Here is a 16787-nt window from a genome sequence, read left to right as displayed (position 1 = left end):
CGACTTAGAGTCGTCCGGGTCTGTGTCAAAGCTTGCATCGACGTAACCTTTTACGGCGAGCTCTTCCTCACCTCCATACACGAGAAACATCTCCTTAGTCCTTTTCAGGTACTTCAGGATATTCTTGACCGCTGTCCAGTGATCCACTCCTGGATTACTCTGGAACCTACCTGCCATACTTATGGCCAGGCTAACATCCGGTCTAGTGCACAGCATTGCATACATGATAGAACCTATGGCTGAAGCATAGGGGACGGAGCGCATATGTTCTCTATCTTCATCAGTTGCTGGGCACTGAGTCTTACTCAATCTCGTACCTTGTAAAACTGGCAAGAACCCTTTCTTGGACTGTTCCATTTTGAACCTCTTCAAAACTTTATCAAGGTATGTGCTTTGTGAAAGTCCTATCAGGCGTTTTGATCTATCCCTATAGATCTTAATGCCTAGAATGTAAGCAGCTTCTCCTAGGTCCTTCATAGAGAAACTCTTATTCAAGGAATCCTTTATGCTCTCTAAAAACTCCACGTTGTTTCCAATCAGCAATATGTCATCCACATATAATATTAGAAACGCCACAGAGCTCCCACTCACTTTCTTGTAAATACAAGATTCTCCAACCACTTGTATAAACCCAAATTCCTTGATCACCTCATCAAAGCGTTTGTTCCAACTCCGAGATGCTTGCACCAGTCCATAAATGGATCGTTGGAGCTTGCACACCTTGTTAGCACTTTTAGGATCGACAAAACCTTCGGGTTGTATCATATACAACTCTTCCTTAAGGAAACCGTTAAGGAACGCCGTTTTGACATCCATCTGCCAGATTTCATAATCGAAAAATGCAGCTATTGCTAACATGATTCTGACGGACTTAAGCATCGCTACGGGTGAGAAATTCTCATCGTAGTCAACTCCTTGAACTTGTGAAAAACCCTTTGCCACAAGTCGAGCTTTATAAACGGTCACATTTCCGTCAGCGTCCGTCTTCCTCTTAAAGATCCATTTATTCTGAATAGCCTTGCGGCCCTCAGGCAGTACCTCCAAAGTCCACACTTTGTTCTCATACATGGATCCTATCTCGGACTTCATGGCTTCTAGCCATTTGTTGGAATCTGGGCCCACCATTGCTTCTTCATAATTTGCAGGTTCATTCTTGTCTAACAACATGATTGATAAGACGGGATTACCGTACCACTCTGGAGCAGCACGTGGTCTCGTCGACCTGCGTGGTTCAACAGAAACTTGAACTGGAGTTTCATGATCATCATCATTAACTTCCTCCTCAACCGGCGTCGCATCGACAGAGGTTTCCCCTTGCCCTGCGCCACCATCCAGAGGGATGAGAGGTTCGACAACCTCGTCAAGTTCTATCTTCCTCCCACTCAATTCTCTCGAGAGAAACTCCTTCTCGAGAAAAGCTCCATTTTTAGCAACAAACACTTTGCCCTCGGATTTGAGATAGAAGGTGTACCCAACTGTCTCTTTTGGGTAACCTATGAAGACGCATTTTTCCGCTTTGGGTTCCAGCTTTTCAGGCTGAAGCTTTTTGACATAAGCATCACATCCCCAAACTTTAAGAAACGACAACTTTGGCCTTTTGCCATACCACAGTTCGTATGGTGTCGTCTCAACGGATTTTGATGGTGCCCTATTTAAAGTGAATGCAGCTGTTTCTAATGCATAACCCCAAAACGATAACGGCAAATCAGTAAGGGACATCATAGATCACACCATCTCTAATAGAGTACGATTACGACGTTCGGACACACCATTACGCTGTGGTGTTCCAGGTGGTGTTAACTGTGAAACAATTCCACATTGTCTTAAGTGAGTACCAAACTCGAAACTCAGATATTCACCCCCACGATCAGACCGTAGGAACTTGATCTTCTTGTTACGATGATTTTCCACTTCACTCTGAAATTGCTTGAACTTTTCAAATGTTTCAGACTTGTGCTTCATCAAGTAGACATAACCATATCTACTCAAATCGTCAGTGAAGGTGAGAAAATAACGATATCCGCCGCGTGCCTCCACGCTCATCGGACCACACACATCGGTATGTATGATTTCCAACAAGTCACTTGCACGCTCCATTGTTCCGGAGAACGGAGTCTTAGTCATCTTGCCCATGAGGCATGGTTCGCACGTGTCAAGTGAATCAAAGTCAAGTGACTCCAAAAGTCCATCAGCATGGAGTTTCTTCATGCGCTTTACACCAATATGACCTAAGCGGCAGTGCCACAAAAATATGGCGCTATCATTGTTAACTCTAACTCTTTTGGTCTCAATGTTATGTATATGCGTATCGCTATCAAGATTCAATATGAACAATCCTCTCACATTCGGTGCATGACCATAAAAGATGTTACTCATAGAAATAGAACAACCATTATTCTCTGACTTAAAAGAGTAACCGTCTCGCAATAAACAAGATCCAGATATAATGTTCATGCTCAACGCAGGCACTAAATAACAATGATTTAAGTTCATCACTAATCCTGATGGTAACTGAAGTGAAACTGTGCCGACGGCGATTGCATCAACCTTGGAACCATTTCCTACGCGCATCGTCACTTCATCTTTCGCCAGCCTTCGTCTATTCCGCAGTTCCTATTTCGAGTTGCAAATATGAGCAACAGAACCGGTATCGAATACCCAGGCACTACTATGAGAGCCGGTTAAATACACATCAATAACATGTATATCAAATATACCTGATTTTTCTTTGGCCGCCTTCTTATCTGCCAGATACTTGGGGCAATTCCGCTTCCAGTGACCCATACCCTTGCAATAGTAACACTCCGTTTCAGGCTTAGGTCCAGCTTTGGGTTTCTTCATCGGATTGGCAACAGGCTTGCCGCTCTTCTTCGAATTACCCTTCTTGCCTTTGCCGTTTCTCTTGAAACTAGTGGTCTTATTCACCATCAACACTTGATGCTCTTTACGGAGTTCAGACTCTGCGACTTTCAGCATCGCAAACAACTCGCCGGGAGACTTGTTCATCCCTTGCATGTTATAGTTCAACACAAAGCCTTTATAGCTTGGCGACAGTGATTGAAGGATTCTGTCAGTGATAGCCTCTTGCGGGAGTTCAATCCCCAGCTCAGCTAGACGGTTTGAGTACCCATACATTTTGAGCACATGTTCACTGACAGACGAGTTATCCTCCATCTTGCAAGCATAGAATTTATCGGAGGTCTCATACCTCTCGATCCGGGCGTTCTTCTGAAAGATAAAGTTCAACTCCTGGAACATCTCAAATGCTCCATGACGCTCAAAGCGACGTTGAAGTCCCGGTTCTAAGCCATACAAGACTGCACATTGAACTATTGAGTAGTCCTCCTTACGTGCTAACCAAGCGTTCTTAACATCCTGATCAGCCGTAGCGGGTGGTTCATCTCCTAGCGCAGCATTAAGGACATAATCCTTCTTCCCAGCATGTAAGATTAGCTTAAGATTACGAGCCCAGTCTACAAAGTTGCTTCCATCATCTTTCAACTTAGCTTTCTCTAGGAACGTATTAAAATTCAGGATGACTGTAGCGTGAGCCATGATCTACAACACAAATATATTCAAAGTGGACTTAGACTATGTTCAAGATAATTTAGAGTTTAACTTAATCAAATTATTCGCTAAACTCCCACTCAAAAAGTACATCTCTCTAGTCATTTGAGTGGTTCATGATCCACTTACACTAGCTCAAGTCCGATCATCACGTGAGTTGAGTATAGTTTCAGTGGTAAGCATCCCTATGCTAATCATATCATCTATATGATTCATGATCGACCTTTCGGTCTCATGTGTTCCGAGGCCATGTCTGCACATGCTAGGCTCGTCAAGCTTAACCCGAATGTTCCGCGTGCGCAACTGTTTTGCACCCGTTGTATGTGAACGTTGAGTCTATCACACCCGATCATCACGTGGTGTCTCGAAACGACGAACTGTAGCAACGGCGCACGGTCAGGGAGAACACAATTTCGTCTTGAAATTTTAGTGAGAGATCACCTCATAATGCTACCGTCGTTCTAAGCAAAACAAAGTGCATAAAAGGATTAACATCACATGCAATTCATAAGTGACATGATATGGCCATCATCACGTGCTTCTTGATCTCCATCACCAAAGCACCGGCACGATCTTCTTGTCACCGGCACCACACCTTGATCTCCATCAACGTGTTGCCATCGGGGTTGTCGTGCTACTCATGCTATTACTACTAAAGCTACATCCTAGCAAAATAGTAAACGCATCTGCAAGCACAAACATTAGTATAAAGACAACCCTATGGCTCCTGCCGGTTGTCGTACCATCGACGTGCAAGTCGATATTTTCTATTACAACATGATCATCTCATACATCCAATATATCACATCACATCGTTGGCCATATCACATCACAAGCATACCCTGCAAAAACAAGTTAGACGTCCTCTAATTTTGTTGTTGCATGTTTTACGTGGTGACCATGGGTATCTAGTAGGATCGCCTCTTACTTACGCAAACACCACAACAGAGATATATGAGTTGCTATTTAACCTCATCCAAGGACCTCCTCGGTCAAATCCGATTCAACTAAAGTTGGAGAAACTGACACTTGCCAGTCATCTTTGAGCAACGGGGTTACTCGTAGCGATGAAACCAGTCTCTCGTAAGCGTACGAGTAATGTCGGTCCAAGCCGCTTCAATCCAACAATACCGCGGAATCAAGAAAAGACTAAGGAGGGCAGCAAAACGCACATCACCGCCCACAAAACCTTTTGTGTTCTACTCGAGAAGACATCTACGCATGAACCTAGCTCATGATGCCACTGTTGGGGAACGTCGCATGGGAAACAAAAAATTTCCTACGCGCACGAAGACCTATCATGGTGATGTCCATCTACGAGAGGGGATGAGTGATCTACGTACCCTTGTATACCGTACAGCATAAGCGTTAGTGAACGCGGTTGATGTAGTGGAACGTCCTCACGTCCCTCGATCCGCCCCGCGAACAATCCCGCGATCAGTCCCACGATCTAGTACCGAACGGACGGCACCTCCGCGTTCAGCACACGTACAGCTCGACGATGATCTCGGCCTTCTTGATCCAGCAAGAGAGACGGAGAGGTAGAAGAGTTCTCCAGCAGCGTGACGGCGCTCCGAAGGTTGGTGATGACCTTGTCTCAGCAGGGCTCCGCCCGAGCTCCGCAGAAACGCGATCTAGAGGAAAAACCGTGGAGGTATGTGGTCGGGCTGCCGTGGAAAAGTCGTCTCAAATCAGCCCTAAAACCTCCGTAAATATAGGTGGGAGGGAGGGGACCTTTCCTTGGGGCTCAAGGAGCCCCAAGAGGGTCGGCCGAGTCCAAGGGGGAAGGTTCCCCCCCCCCCCCCAAACCGAGTTGGACATGGTTTGGTGGGAGGGAGTCCTTCCTTCCCTTCCCACCTCCTCCTTTTTTTTTCTTTTCTCCTTGATTTTCTTCTCTAGGCGCATAGGGCCCTCTTGGGCTGTTCCACCAGCCCACTAAGGGCTGGTGCGCCACCCTCATGGCCTATGGGCTTCCCCGGGGTGGGTTGCCCCCCCGGTGAACTCCCGGAACCCATTCGTCATTCCCGGTACATTCCCGGTAACTCCGAAAACCTTCCGGTAATCAAATGAGGTCATCCTATATATCAATCTTCGTTTCCGGACCATTCCGGAAACCCTCGTGACGTCCGTGATCTCATCCGGGACTCCAAACAACATTCGGTAACCAACCATATAACTCAAATACGCATAAAACAACGTCGAACCTTAAGTGTGCAGACCCTGCGGGTTCGAGAACTATGTAGACATGACCCGAGAGACTCCTCGGTCAATATCAATAGCGGGACCTGGATGCCCATATTGGATCCTACATATTCTACGAAGATCTTATCATTTGAACCTCAGTGCCAAGGATTCATATAATCCCGTATGTCATTCCCTTTGTCCTTCGGTATGTTACTTGCCCGAGATTCGGTCGTCAGTATCCGCATACCTATTTCAATCTCGTTTACCGGCAAGTCTGTTTACTCGTTCCGTAATACAAGATCCCGCAACTTACACTAAGTCACATTGCTTGCAAGGCTTGTGTGTGATGTTGTATTACCGAGTGGGCCCCGAGATACCTCTCCGTCACACGGAGTGACAAATCCCAGTCTTGATCCATAGTAACTCAACTAACACCTTCAGAGATACCTGTAGAGCATCTTTACAGTCACCCAATTACGTTGCGACGTTTGATACACACAAAGCATTCCTCCGGTGTCAGTGAGTTATATGATCTCATGGTCATAGGAATAAATACTTGACACGCAGAAAACAGTAGCAACAAAATGACACGATCAACATGCTACGTCTATTAGTTTGGGTCTAGTCCATCACGTGATTCTCCTAATGACGTGATCCAGTTATCAAGCAACAACACCTTGTTTATAATCAGAAGACACTGACTATCTTTGATCAACTGGCTAGCCAACTAGAGGCTTGCTAGGGACAGTGTTTTGTCTATGTATCCACACATGTAAATGAGTCTTCTTTCAATACAATTATAGCATGGATAATAAACGATTATCTTGATACAGGAATTATAATAATAACTATATTTATTATTGCCTCTAGGGCATAATTCCAACAGAATATGCATGCCATTCTAGGAGGATGTGCATGCAAGCATGCCGTTTGAATGAATGGCAGCATGGCCCACCTGCCCACAGCCTGCTGCCTGGTTGTGTGGCGGCTGAGCCAACCGGTTGATCCGTTTCGTCCCTGTTTATCTGGGTTGGTAATACAGCGCCTGTCGCCTGGTCCTGTGGCGGCAAGGGCTGTCGCCTCTGCTCGTGGCGGCAGCTGCCACGTGTCGGCTGGCGCGCGTGCCGCCACGGTTTAGATGATCCTTTTTGGTAATTTTATTTGGGGGTGATCTTTTTTATCAATTGCGCTCAATAGGTGGTATTTTTAGACAAAATTTCGTATTAGTAAGATGCCTTTTCTTATTCTCTCTCACTATGTAACAACAAAGCATTGTGCGAGTGTAGCCAGCCCGTCCGCTCGCGTTTGAGTCCTGACTCACACGCATTTCTCAAAGTTGTCTCTTCTATTCAAAGTCCTCCACTTCCTACCTTACTGCTTCTCGGGTGAAAACCCTAACTTCAGTGGGCGGCGGCGACGTCCTTGACGTCCTGACCTTCCTGAAGGCGTCGCCTTGAGGGATGAGTGGTGGTGGGCACTATGCGAGTCCTGGACATTTGCTGGTGGTGGACACTGCTTCGGAGGAAACCCTAAGATCTGACTTTCCAGATCGGACGATGGCGGTATTACTGTGCCGCTTCTCTCTTGGGAGCATCGTTTGTGGAGCAGCGATGGATGACATAGGCCGGAGATGGAGCGGCTTCGTCTGGCCCGAAGATTTGGTGGAACTATCAAGTCATGCCTAGCCGACAGGTGCTACGCTGAGTCATGCCTGGTTGGTAGGTGCTACGCACGACAGTTCTTTCAGAGTCTTCGTGTCTGGACGAATGAGCGCAGGGCGATGGCATTGTTTGGCGCCGTGGCGGCGTCGATCATCTTGCACGGAGCTTTCGGTGGAGATGTCAAGTCATGCGTGGCCGACAGGTGCTACGCTGTGTCATGCCTGGTCAGCAGGTGCTACGCACGACAGATCTTCCAGAATCTTCGCGTCTGGACTGACGAGCCATGGTGACGTCGACGGATGGACGGACTGGCAAGAATGATACAGATCTCTTTCCTGAAGATGGGTTAGCGGCTTAATGATGATGTCGGCATCTAAAACGTGTGCATGTGGTGTACACTTTAGGTCTGTTGCACCGGCTGTGGGTTTCGATACGTTATGTGGATGTATCGGTGACGACACAGTTTTAGATATGGGAAGTGAGAGCACCCCACATTATCGAGTTTCATAGGTGTGAGTGGTATCTTCGGATGATTTGATGTATGTTCTTGTTAGACCTATGTTGAATAATTAATAAATATGGTCGTATGCATCGATTGATGCAGAGCTGGGGTTTGAACCTCCTTTTCCAAAAAATAAATAAAAAATAAATACTTTTCCCCTTGAAACAAGGTTGACTTCTATATTAATAAGATGCCTTTTTATTCTTTATCACTTTGTGATAACAAATCATCACACTGAGTGTGTAGCCAGCCCGCCCACCCGCCCACGCATGATGTTCAAGGTTGCCTCTTTTATTAAAACTAGTTAGCATGCACGTGCAACGGACGACTAACCGAATAATTTATAAATTGTTTTTAATATTAAATTTTCAGTATATTTATATATAGCTGCAAAAATATTAAAACACACACAATATACACATTAATTGCACTCCATTGAAAAATCGAAAACAAATGTATTCAGTGGAATAATGAAAAAAATATTTGGAGTAACATAAGACAAGGATACCATGATCAGCAACAAATCATTTTGCTAAATTGGATATGATCAAGTTGAAATTCATATCTCTTTTCAAATTCCACGTAAAAAGCCACTTGAATTATATGGAAATAAAATAATTCCCCAAATAGCATAGGAAAAATGTTGCACAATTATGGAATAATCCAAAACAATTATTATTAAGGAAAACAACATCACCCTCGATGTTGGTGTGGACGCCACCATCAAAAGTCATTTTTGCATTTAAAAGTGCTCTTAAATTCCATGGAAAAATTCAAACATATTCCAATGGGCCTGATTATTTTTGTGGTCATTCAAAATACTGTAAGATATGTGTTGGACCATGTCACACATTTTTTCTATAGGGAATAGTTGCTGGAATTAAATAAAGCAGAAAATATTAAAAGAAAGAAGAAACAAAAAACATAAGAAAAAATAAAAAGAAGAAAGCTATTGGGCACTTAGGCCCAGCTGGTACAGGTTGGCCCGGCCCAGCTAGACTCGCCTTTCTCCCACCTCTCGACAAAGGCAGGGGAGGCCATGGCGCCACATCCGTCCGCGCGCGGATGCCCTCGCTAGCGAGCATCCCACGGCTCCCCGACGCGGATAATGCCACCCTGAGCGCCTCTCCAACCCTAGCCTCCTTTTCGCCTCGCCTCGCGCCCCCAAGGAGCTCCTCTTCTCTCTTGCACCCTTCCCCATGTCCGGCCGAACGCCACCATGGCCATGCTACGGTGAGCTCGCGGCCACCGCTCGCCTCGCTCCTCTCCGTCGAGCCCAGACGCTCCACGACATCCTCCTCGACCCCCTAGAGCTCTGAATCGAACCGGAGCATGACGCAGCTTCGCCCCGTTCCTCTTCTTCAACCTCGGACCCGAGAGCTCACCGTCGTCGATCTCTTCTCTCCGAGCTCCTCCGACTACACCGGGCCTTCCCATCGACGTTGATGAGCTCCTCTCGCCGCTCTTTCGCCTCTGTGCGCTCCCGTAGCGGTGGCATGTGGCGGCGGCGAGGAGGAGAGAGAGAGGAGGGAGATGGAAGTGGGGAGCGGGCGCCACCGCGCCGCGAGCTCGTGCTCCTTCGCTATGCCATTGCTCGGCGGCCCGCGTCGGATGACTGACACGTTGTATTACTGTTCCAAGCTCGCGCGGCGCGGCCGGGGTGGTTGGCGGGTTCGTGATGGCGCTTGCAATGCATAGGGTTCTTAATTTGTTGCCGGGGGCTATAATATAGTTCATGAGTCTGTCGGCTTTGTTGTGGCTGAGGGCGGTTCATCAAAGGTGCCGACAATGGGGAAGGCCGGGAGGTGGCTGAGGAGCATCTTGGCCGGGAAGAAGGGTGGTGGCCGGAGAGGGGACAAGTGGGGGCAGTCACGGTGTGACTCGACGCCTTTGGCCGAGCTGCCGGTGGCTGCCAACCTGAGGGAGAAGAGGCGATGGAGCTTCCGGAGGCCTGCGCCGCCGGTCAAGATCGTCGCCGCACCGTCGTCGTTGGCCCTGGAACCTGGCGGTCTGTCGGTGTCGGTGGCGGTGGCGGTGGCGGAGCACGAACTTGAGCAGAGCAAGCACGCCGTGGCGGTGGCCATGGCGGCCGCCGATGCGGCAGTGATACGCCTGACGCCCCCCGAGGCAGAGGATGACCTCAACCTGTATGCCACCCCTTTCCAGGAGGCCGCGACCGCGAGGATCCAGGCCACCTTCAGAGGCTACCTGGTGAGCTTGACGCCAACAAGTTTGATAATGTGTTGGTCTATCCATCTTCCATGTGATTAGCTCGATTAAAACACAATGTTAACACATACACCTGATTTAGCAATGCCGATGCAATTGAGCGAATTGTGCAGAAACATAAGCATTTCTTTTTTTGATTTGAGCTGAGCATGTGAGGTCACTACAAGAAATAAGGTCAATTATGACTCCCTATATTGGTCATTGATTCGTCATTGTTGTTGTTTATTGACCTTTTTTTGACCAAATTTACAAGGTCAAAAGTTGGCCGTCAAGAATGAACAAACTTGACCTTTCGAAAAATTTGGTCATAGATCTCTATTGACCAAAATTTTGGTTTGGTCATTACCTATTTGTGTGAGCCACGTAGGATCTGACGTGGCTATGCTGACATGGCTTTGCTAGTGACCAAATGAAATCATCATAAATTTCACAGCCCAATTCAATAATCTAGTCTACATGGGCCTCCACTAATACTATTTTATTATTAAAAATGTATAAATTGTTTAGGCTGATGCATTATTTTACTAAAAGCATGTATATCTCAGGATAGACCAATTAAAAAACAAATACACAAGAATAAAATATTGCAAATTAGTTGTATATATTTCATTTCAGTAACACATCACATGAATTACAATACATCATTCATCGACTCCTCTACACATAAAGGTTCAAGGCCCAACAAGTGCACAACATAACATCAATGATAAACGAAGCTTCTTGTTCCCTTCTCCCGTCATGTCCTCTACTTCTTTTGGGTGCTTCAGATCATCCTGGTAATTCAAATAATCAAACATAAGAAAGCATACAACTTCTAGTAATGAAGGTACAGATAAAATACATGTGAATCTTTTTTATTCTAATCTTTACGTCTCTGAATAATTGTCTATTCTGCTTCTAATCACCATGATGTAAAAATGCATGCAAAGTGTGCGTGCACCTGGTACAGAATATTATAATGTAGCATATATTTTTATGTTTACTGCACAAGAAAGAAGGCATACGGAGATACGGTATGAAATATACATGAAGGCCAAATACCATAGAAACAATTACATATTCTTTTCCTGATACTCTGAGAGCATAAGCTATTCGGCTCAGAAAAGAACAATGAAAGTAGGCAGTGGCGGAGCCAGCGCCCGACCACCCCGGGCACTTGCCCAGGCTCGATGTCTGTGAGACAGCTTACATACATGATAAACAGTGGGAAGATTCTACCGTGCGTCTTGGTTTACCTGGGCAACATCCATGCACGTATGATTCTCAAACAAAAGGTTCATGCATGTATGTGATAAACAATGGGCTACTTAATTAGGCCTACTATAAGCATCTGACCAATACTCAACCTCCTTTGTTTTTAAATATAAGATCTTTTAAAGATTTTACTACAGAGTACGTATGAAACGAAATAAATAAATAAATATTTTAAAATATATCTATATACATCCTTATATAGACTGTTCCTACATAACTAGTTCTTCCAAAATAACTAGTTCCTACATTTCGATCTGCAAAGTCAAAGATGCATTATTACACGGAGTAATCGATCATATATACTGCTCTCTGGTATGAAGATTAAACAAGACATGGCAAGCTTGCAAACTACCTTCAGCGTTACTGTTAAAGGAGTTCCACCTCATTCGATCTGCAAATTTATCTCCTTGTCAACGCTCTCGTCAAGCAAGGACTCCATAGTGAGAAATTTTGTTACAACCTGTAAATAGTTAAGAACATCGTTGAATAAGAAATTAATGTGGTATGTCAGATTAAAATAACATGGAAAATGCATCAGTGAAAAGAAATATAGTGAACAACAAGATGCCAAGTTTATACAACATGACGATTTTAACACTAGGAGTATTTTAAAAATACTCCAGCAAGGAATAATGCATAAATTTGGAGTATGGAGTAAATGACAGTACTTCAGAAAATATGGAGTAATGCATAAATTTGTACTCTAGCAAGTTTACTGCATACTCAAGATAAATTCAATTTACTCTTAAATGGCAGTAACTCAGTTTATTGTTAAATGACAATACTCCAGAAAGGAGTGATTCAGTACTTTGATTACCTTGGATTAACACTGATCATGCAAACATCAACACCCATTGTTGAAAACAGCAATCCAATTATTTGTCCTTTTCCATCGGTAAGCAAGTACAGGCCCTGAACCCAGTTACACTTGGGGTTATCTAGCTGATGGATAAGTTGATCAGCCTCACATTTCACTTTCTTCCTCCTTTGCTATGGACTTGGGTAATCTAGCAGATTTCTATGCATTGTTGGTTGGTGCGAAAAATAACTAACCCAACAAAGTCTCATGTGGCCCTAGATTAGCAGTAAGCCTGTCAAAATGTTGGTCAAGATGGCAAGATTTTGCGAAAGGAAGTTGGCACATATATCATGTGAATAACTACAGAAGGAAGTTAATTTTTTCTTAGAAAACATAGAAGAAAGTGAGAAGCAGGACGAACGGATAAACTGCATTTGATAGGGATGACAGTAAATTCAGTTAACTATTGTGTCAAAATTCAGTTAACTGACTTTTAGACTGAAATTTTAAACTTGCTTGCAATAAGCAGTACACTTTATATTCAGAGCAGGATACAAAACTGATTTTTTAGCAAAATAACTAAATCTGTTGAGAAAGATTCAGTTTGACAAAATTTTACACTAAATTTTTATCGTTGAGATGATTGCACAGTGGTTGTCAGAGATATCTCTTGCTGCAAAATCCCGCTCTAGGTTTGACAAAATTCAGCTGCAATTTCAAAAGAATAAATAGATGAGCAAGTAATTCACTTTCTGCAGACAGAAGATCTTGTGGCGTCCGTCATGGAGGGTCGACCGAAGAGAGCAAGACGGCTTAGTTGCGCCCCTCGTCCTGCTGCTACCCTCCTTCCCGTCCAGATCGCCGTGCTGCTCCAGGACATTGTCGCTGTTGTACTTCTCCTTTGACCTTGCAAGGGGGAGCCTTTAGCTTGCTGCCACCGGCGGGTTAACAGGTTGTTGCAGCAGCTACGGTTCCCGTCGTCTCCGGTTGGTGGTGGTCCAGATAAGAATTGCGGGACAGAGGGAGTAGTTAGGTTACGCACCTGAGTACAAATAACATGAAATAATTTTCAGAGAACGAGCACACAAAATTACAAAAACTGATGGCCTGTGGTAAACAAACCATATGAAAATACAAAGGTGGGACACTACCTTCTACATAACATACTGAAGACACATTGTCAATACTCCCTTTTTTATTTTACTTGAAACTGGCCTCCGGTTACAACGCTTCAAAACACTTCTGAACAAGTGTGTGGGTATTGCAATGTTTCCACTATATTCTCCTATTTAAAAGTTTCACCAAACACATAGTTTAAGGCGTTGCCTAGCCGTTATTTTGGAGCAACCTTAGATGGCAAGGTCTCGCAAGCACCATACAATAGCGTGAAAACAGTTTGAAGCATAGTAAATTAAGATGTAACCACATCTCCCCTGATATAATAGTGAAGTATAGTAAATTAAGCTATAATAATTCTTTGTTAAATTCCTCATTAGTATCTAGAAATTCAATTTGAAGCAGCAACACACACATGTCAAATCGTCATCGCATACTCGCATTTGCATTAATTGAGGGACACATCTCGAGCTAGTGTGCACATCAACAGGAGCGCCTCGCGGCTTGATAATACATTTATTATGAACAACTGTAGTCCCTAGCTTTCAAGGAGCGTATGATATGAGTGAAGTCAATGGTGAATACATACCTCGGTGATGGACCAGATGATGACCAAGGAGCTGACCAAGTCACCACGATGTGTGTCCTGGTCTGCAAACACAACCAAGAAAGGAAAACGACCAAGCTCAACAGCTTTGTGCAGCAGTAATAAGAACAGAAAGAGACACCATCAATAGTACCGGGAACCTCGGGGAAGCTCCAGGTGACAAAGAGGTGCGACCCGATCTGCAGCATCGTTGCCAACACCAGCGACCTCACCAGCCCAAGGCGCCTCTGCAGGATCTGGATGGAGAGTAAAGAAACAACCGAGTATCGAACAGATCGAGAGAGAGCAACAACCGAGATCCGGTGGGCGTGGTAGGTTCCGTGTCACCACCGCTGTAGCGAACCATACCTTCAGCCCCACGCCCCTCATCCCCTTTGTGGAGCTCGCCGCCTACTCCATTCTCCATGTAATTCACCCCACCCGCATCCTCCCCATCCGCGGTTGTCAAGTAAATAAAGAGAGAGCAGGATCTCTTCCCCATCTCCTACAGCTGCTGCCACCATGGGCGCATCCGCACAGACGGGAGGCGACGAGGCACACCAACGGTGACGAGAATCGACCAGGAGGAGGTGGGAGCCATCATGTGGGGCACATCACTGGCAGATCTGGTCCGCTGTCGTCGGCCGCTGCTGCTCCTCCACTGCAGGTCGCTGCTGAGCCCATCGGCCACCGCTGCACTTCCGGTGGCCTCATCCTCTCCGTCGCGTGGGACAAGGGAGGAAGAAGCCTTCCCATCCATGGCGCCCCGTTGCTCGAGTGGCAACGGTGTGCTTGATCTGCGAGGGAGACGAAATGATGTGAGGAAGATATGGGGGTATGTGACGAGGAGGAGTGGAGGGACTCACCTGAGTCACCGGAGCAAGGTCGGAGCCACGCCGACAACATGCTGGCACAAACCCTAGTTGGTGGGCAGGGTCACACTTGGTCGCTGGAGGACGCGCGCGTCGGATCTTGCCCGATGGGAGGAAGGAGCATTGAGAGGGGGACACGGTGGTGTCCTGGGCGCCGTCGGAGGACGCTGGAATCGGGCGGGATCGGGCACCGTAGGTGGTGGCGGCGACGAGAAGTGATGCGGGGAGAGGGAGAGACGAGAAAGAGAAAGGATTGGTGGGTCAGTGGGATTGATGCGGCGACAAGTGGTCTTCTTTATTTATTATTCGCGCGTTGTGAAACTGAAAACCAAACAAAATCAAAAAAAGGCTTTACCTCACTTATTTATTTATTTATTATTATTATTATTTACTTTCTTTGGTCAATGCATTGTTCCCACGGATTGGCCCCATCCGATCGATCATAGTCATCCATCTCTTCTAGATCCGACGGTAGAGACACCGTGTCACGCCGATCATGCCTTGCTCTAGATAAGTAAAACCATTAAAGTAATTGACGTTCCCGAACCAACTTAGGCCTATGCTTTTTATGGCTTATTAAAAAAGGAAAAAAATTATCTAGAAACCAAGTTCTATATAAATATAGTATGAAACTAAATAAAAATGTTGACATTAATTTAGTATGGAGCTTCAGATGACTAGTGTGTTGTAATGTTTCTCGCCTCCTTGGAGATTTGTCGTACCGTCGGTCCTCCTTGGCATGATGGGGATCGCCAAGAGAGAGATTGTCTTTCACTTTTTTCTCGTTTCTTTTCACTTTGGGCAGCCAGCCTATCACATGCGAGGCCACAAATCACTCCCTTGAAGTAGATCCTGGCCATCCACTCCTCCTACATCCAACGCTTCAAAACCCTCCCCTCATCCAACACACCTCTATCACTTTTTCTCTTCTTTTTTTTCAATCGGTAGCACTTAATGACTAATTTGTGCAATAGTATCATGACCTAATGGACACAAAAGGTCATAACATTATGGGCTTTGGACCCTCTTAGACTTGCCATGACTAATTTCGGAATTTTGGTCATGGATCAATGACCAATTAAACTGCCGTCATTATTTTTGGTCATAATTGAGCATTTTTCTTGTAGTGGGTGGTGCAGGCAAGGAAGGCTCTATGCGCGCTCAGGGGTCTGGTGAAGCTGCAGGCGCTGATCAGGGGCCACCTGGTGAGGAAGCAGGCGAGGGCCACACTCCAACGCATGCAGGCCCTCCTCATGGCGCAGACCCGCGTGCGCGCGCAGCGCATCCACATGCTCGAGGACGAAGACCACACCGCCGCCGCCCTTGTCGACCACCGGTCGCCGCAGCACCCCAGGCGCCGCCGCTCCTACGTAAGCCCGCACGCGAGCGCTAGCACGTAGTACCTCGGGATCGTGCAGGCCGGCATGGTTGAATTAGGGAATGTCTGTGTGTCTGGTGCATGCAGGAGATGGACAGGTCCGGCGAGGAGCATGCCAAGATCGTGGAGATGGACATGGGGGAGCCGCCACGGCGGGGCCGGAGCAGCTTCTCGGTCGCGGCGAGCGAACCATGGCCGAGGGAAGGCCGACGAGCCGATTACTACATCCCCGGCCAGTGCTCGCCAGCGCCGTCGGCAGGGTTCACCGAGATCACAAAGCCCGCGCGTCTACAATGGCCGCTTCAAGGACTTCGAGCCGGCGACGGCGCGCATCAGCGTGTACGTCCGGCGGGTCCCACGCACGAGGGAGGGGTGAGATCTGGTGCTGCAGGATGGGTGGTGGAGGTGGAGCACGGTGAGTCATGGGAATTTGCTAAATGCACACATAGATGTATTACGTAAATGTTGACTGTTGGATTAGGATTTGTGAGACTAATTGTGTGGTGCTGATTGCTTCGTATATTTTGGTGTACTAATTGCTGGTGCACGTAAGAAAGTTCTCGTTTGCTTGTTTAATAGTACTAGTAAGCATGCACGTGCAACGCACGAATAATCGTACACCAAAAATTCCCTGCTCAT

At 46.2% G+C, this 16787-nt stretch overlaps 1 pseudogene; it reads left to right on the top strand.

Moving 5' to 3' along the window:
- Positions 1-9702: 9702 nt before the first annotated feature.
- Positions 9703-16524, top strand: LOC123450608 (annotated as a pseudogene).
- The last annotated feature ends 263 nt before the right edge of the window (positions 16525-16787 follow it).

This window comes from Hordeum vulgare, chromosome 4H (genome assembly GCF_904849725.1).
Source record: "Hordeum vulgare subsp. vulgare chromosome 4H, MorexV3_pseudomolecules_assembly, whole genome shotgun sequence".
NCBI lineage: Eukaryota > Viridiplantae > Streptophyta > Magnoliopsida > Poales > Poaceae > Hordeum > Hordeum vulgare.
The sequence above is the reverse complement of the archived record's forward strand: the minus strand, read 5'-3'. Positions and strand labels throughout refer to the sequence as shown.